The following is a 5,929-nucleotide window of genomic DNA, read 5'->3' as shown; positions in this document are numbered from 1 at the left end:
TACAAACACCTGAGCGTTAGTTGGAGGAGTTTTGGGTGAATGAGGACGGCATTTAGAAATGTACGCTTGGAAGAGCACAAGTGTTTTGTTCTTGTCTTGATGGGAGTTGTTATCAGTGTTGATTTTCATACGCAAATGATCTTATAATAGTCTTTTATCATGACTGCTATTAATCTTGTTTTTCATCAGCATTACACAAATAGTAGATGAATGTTATATTATGTACACATTTGGCACACTTTTTATACATTTACATCTATATACCTTTTTAATATTGTATTTATTTGGAACAAGTAACTTTAGTTACTTCTTTGTCATCATTTTTGTTTTTATTGATCCCTTTATGCATTTGTCATACTGTATGTTGTTACTGTAGAAACTAAAAAAAACAAAAACAATCAATATATTTTAATACAGTATTATACAATAATTATTTTTGTCAATTATTATTTTAAATTTTTTTTATTCACATATAACATGCTTTGACAAAATATGTTAATTCACCCCTTAAATCCATATAACTTAAGAACATATTTCTTCAGTATATATCATTATTTGTTCATTTATGTGCAGTTGAAACCAGAAATATATCAATCTATCAATCAAAGTTTATTTATATAGCCCTAAATCACGAGTGTCTCAAAGGGCTGCACAAGCCACAACTCAGATCCCACAACAGGGCAAGGAAAAACTCAACCCAACGGGCTACAATGAGAAACCTTGGAGGGGACCGCAGATGTGGGGATCCAATATATATATCCATCCATCCATTTTCTACCGCTTGTCCCTTTTTGGGGTCGCGGGGGTCGCTGGAGCCTATCTCAGCTGCATTCGGGCGGAAGGCGGTGTACACCCTGGACAAGTCACCACCTCATCACAGTCCAATATATATATATATATATATATATATATATATATATATACTCAGTGGTGCTAAACAGCGCCTTGTGTCAGCAGCACTGCGCACCACATGATATGACTACAACATCCCTCATTTTAAGTGTAAGTAAAGAATGCACTACTGACCTGATAAGTCTGAAAGAGAAAGATGATACAGTATTATCTGCTCATACATGCATGCTACCTTGTTACTTTGAGCAGACTATCAGTGGTACTTTAACTTAACTTAACACTGCAGCTCGTCCCACTCTTTAATGCTTTAGTCACACACAGAATTCTCACAGGAATTGTGAAAAAATACAACCTTACCTATCTATCCATCCATCCATCCATCTATCCATCTATCCATCTATCTATCATATATATACACATATATATGTATATATATATATATATATACATATATATATATTTACATACATATATACACATATACAGTATGTATATGTGTGTGTGTGTGTGTGTGTGTGTGTGTGTGTGTGTGTGTGTGTGTGTGTGTGTGTGTGTGTGTGTGTGTGTGTTTGTTTCATGTTCTATATTCAAATTATACTTTAAATTGGTAGACAAGTTGCAAGCTTTTTTAAATTGGGCAACTGCCTAAAGTTAGTGGTCATAATCTATAGTCATTTTGCTTAATATTTAATACTAATTTTAGTTCCTCAAAGTTAAAGCGACTTTGATCAAATGTTTGCATTGCATTAGATAATCTATTTCCGTGAACATTTTATATTTCTAAAATAAACTTGTGTGTTCTACACAACCTCGGACTCATTATGTGTTTCATCCTACAGCCAACTGTCAAAAAAAACATTTACTTTGTCTCATTTGTTCACATTTGTTATCAGCAGTTACAAAGTTCACCATAAATGTGATCTATCAATATTAAAACCAGAAATGGTTACTCCAATGTTGCATATAGAGTGATTGATCACGTGACAACAAGATAGGCAACCAAATTGATCAAATAATCATGTGCATTGTGTACTTTCACTTTACTGATTCATCAGTGACTGTCAGTGCGCCCTCTAGTGGTGACAAACTGTAATGATCTGGATTATTTCCTCCCTAATACTGACAGTTAAAGTTGTTGTACCCTAAATATATATTTTATCATATTACTATGACTACTATTAATAATTATATTAATAATAATAATAATAATAATAATAATAATAATAATAATAATAATAGAGTCACCTCCCTTATCTAATTCTTTCATTTTTGTTTCTCACATACTTTTACGTTCCTCCACCCCCAATCCTGCCTTGTCCATCAATGTGTCTCCCACTGACTGTGTGTCTCCAGGTCTTCTTGATTGGTCATGGGGATTTCTCTGTGTGTGTGTGTGCGTGTGCGTGTGCGTGTGTGTGTGTGTGTGTGTGTGTGTGTGTGTGTGTGTGTGTGTGTGTGTGTGTGTGTGTGTGTGTGTGTGTGTGTGTGTGTGTGTGTGTGTGTGTGCGTGTGCACCTTGACTGTGCTCATACGGAGAGTTTTGAACGAGAGTCAAAGCTTTGGCTTCTTTGAGCGTCTATGGAAAGAAGCCAAGAGAAGACAAGAGAAATAATCAAATAATCTCCTTCCTCCTGAGTTTTTTTACGCTTTACTCCTCCTTTCTGCCTCTTGGATTGGATTTGACGCCGCGGGGTCGTCTTTGCGGCCTGTAAAGAGAATCCAACGACCAAATTAAGCTTTTCGTCCAGGCACTTTTAAACAATCCCAACATTCAACCATTCAGTTATCAGTTATTACATTATAACGCTGGATTAGATTCCATAAAGCAGCCAGTCAGCTTACGTGATGAATAGGCTTGGATGTGCTGACATTGGGGTTAGGTAATAAAATGACACTGTAAAAAAACAATCTGCACAATTTACGGTAAAATACCGGCAGCTGTGGTTCAATCAATCAAAGTTTATTTCCATAGCCCTTAATCACAGATGTCTCAAAGGGCTGCACAAACCACAACAACACCCTCAGCTCAGATCCCACATCAGGGCAAGAAAAACCTCGACCCAATGGGAACAATGAGAGATGTCTTTGGGAGCATTGCAATGTTGCACACATTGTTATTATGCTGTATGTACAGTAGCAGCAGATGTACACAGAAATATATAAGCAGATGTGTGTTATTTGTAAATGTATAGGCTCAGACTCCCAAAATGCAACACGGAACGACACAGGAGGTCCTTCATACCGACAGCCATCAGACTGTATAATGCATATGTTCCTTCTTGACTGCACTTAAATGTAGAATATATGTATAATATGTTTATATTTTTCACATGTGAATAATGCTGTATAGTATTTATTGTCTATTGTGAGCCCAGGGATCAATAAAGTACTTTCTATTCTATTCTATTCTATATATAGAGAAGATATTTCATAATCTCCATATCAGGGACGTGCGGGTTACAGTTAAAAAGTAATAATAAAAACATGAAATAATCATTTTTGTCCATTTAACTGTTATGAATGTCAGTCAATCAATCAATCAATCAAAGTTGACTTATATAGCCCTAAATCACGAGTGTCTCAAAGGGCTGCAAAAGCCACAACGAATGTATTTTCTGCATGATCATAATTGTTTTTTGACTTTCACTTAAGTAAAAATCATTCAATTTGCACGTAAGCCTAACATGGGGCTTTTGGGTATGGTGCGACTTTTCGTTCTTGCTCGTGTGGGTGTGGAAAGTGGAAGAAGATGAGGGCGTGGCTTACTGGCAATTTTTTTTTTTTTGCAGAGACTGAATTTCTAGTTTGTACACTGTATAATGTAAAGCATGGTGTACTGGCTACTGTATTGATTCAAGTAAAAGAGCTCCAAAGGCATAAATGCCCCAATGTGTGGTGTGAAGATCACTGCTGTACATCTATATGCATATATCTGTCTATTCAATGACTGTCTCCATGGTAACAGCCGGTACACAAAAAAACATTTAAATATGGCAGTCTGTACCGGTATGCATCAAAAATAACATCAGATTGGTGATAATAATAAGTAAAACTAAGTTTAATCAAGGGATTATTATTCAAAGAAGAAGCTGTTGTAGCGTGCATACACACTCTGCATCACCAGATGTTCTCTTGGCAAGCACTGCCTGGATTTACACAGCCTTTGTAAATTTAAAGTGTTATCTGTTAGTAAAACTTAATGTTCTACAATTTCCACACAACGGGAAAAAAAGGCGTGATGGCAAATTTCGTCTTTTTCGTAATGAGTCCGCCTTCATTGCAGACTTACGCACTTGTGCCGGATTTAGACGTGTCCACCGACTGGCTGGGAGAACACGAATAAGATTAAAAAATAAAAAACACTTTGAATATGGCCCGTAAGTAATAATTTTGAGACCATTAGGTGTCACCAAAACAACAATTACCACTTCACTTCAACTTAAAGACAGCCTCAGCCCAGTCCAGCCAGTCAATAATAAATAGGTTAGTGTTTTTCATACTTACCATTGTTCTGTTGGAGTATTTTCACTTGATCAAACCTTTTCAAACATTCCACACAATAAAATAATAAAATGATGCGTGATTTGTGCAGAGTGGTATCGACCAATACTTACGGCTCCAATATTGGTATCGTATCGGATGTGAAAAAGTTGTATCGGGACAACGCCAGTTTGTATTATTATAATATTATATATTATAGTGTGTGTGTGTGTGTGTGTGTGTATATGTGTATATATATAATATATAAAAAATACATGTATACACATTTTTACACACATATACAGTATATACATACATATATACATACACATATATACACAGACATATATATAGTCAAGGTTTCTGTGGTTTATCCATTATACAGTGTTCAATACCGGGGTAGAGCGGTACATACGTTAAGTCAGGAAAAAACACAGAGGTATATCATCCCTACAAGCCTGTTTCGCAGGTTTCCCTGCTCGTCAGGGGATTTTATTGAATAAATTCAATACAATTCAATAAAATCCCCTGACAAAACAGGCTTGTATGGATGTGTTTTTTCCTGACCTTATATATATATATGTATATGTATATATATATATATATATATATATATATATATATATATGTATATATATATATATATATATATATATATATATATATATATATATATATATAAACACACATACATATATTCATACACAACACACACACATATATACACCTACATATATATACACACACATATATACATACTGTATATACACACACATATATACACCTACATATATATACACATACATATATATATATATATATATATATATATATATATATATACATACACATATATATATATATATATATATATATATATACCTGTATATATATATATATACACACACACATACATATGATTTATATGCATATGATATATATATATATATCATATGTATACGTATATTATGTTCACACCCATAACAGCTTTGTGAATAAATGTGCACGTTCATGTGGTGGTGGGGGTTTGGGGGGGGGGGGGGGGGGGTCTCTAACTGTCTGACACCTGCAGCTCTTCATACTCAAAATGCAAATCCAAGCTCACACGTGCACCCTCACTGACCCCCTCCCTCAAACCGAGAGATCTTATCGGGCAACAACAGGTTTTTTTTCCTTCTTCTTTTTAGCCCCCAAATCTGGATCACACGCACATCATGTGACTAAAAAAATTATATTTTCATTGATCCTTTACAAACCTACACTTTATAATTTATATTTGTTTGTATAATCATATTTGCACGACACTCATAGAAAACTAGTCAGGTTTATGCCAGCGATACAATATTATAATATAAAGTGTAGTGACTACTATCAGTTTATGCCGGGAGAGTAAAGACAAGTCACTTTGTTGAGCAGAAAAGCGAGCAGGTGCAAGCATCTGCCGGCCTGAGGAGCTCACGTGAGCGAGACGCTTCATCCCCAACCAGCAGCTTCTGTGTCTGCCAGCTGAGGTTGACCTCTGACCCCCAGGAGTGATGTTTAGGGGGTGGGGGGCAACTGAGAGATTTTCTCCTCTGTGGACTTTGGCAAAGTGTTG

Source organism: Nerophis lumbriciformis, linkage group LG25 (assembly GCF_033978685.3).
Source record: "Nerophis lumbriciformis linkage group LG25, RoL_Nlum_v2.1, whole genome shotgun sequence".
Taxonomy (NCBI): domain Eukaryota; kingdom Metazoa; phylum Chordata; class Actinopteri; order Syngnathiformes; family Syngnathidae; genus Nerophis; species Nerophis lumbriciformis.
The sequence above is the reverse complement of the archived record's forward strand: the minus strand, read 5'-3'. Positions refer to the sequence as shown.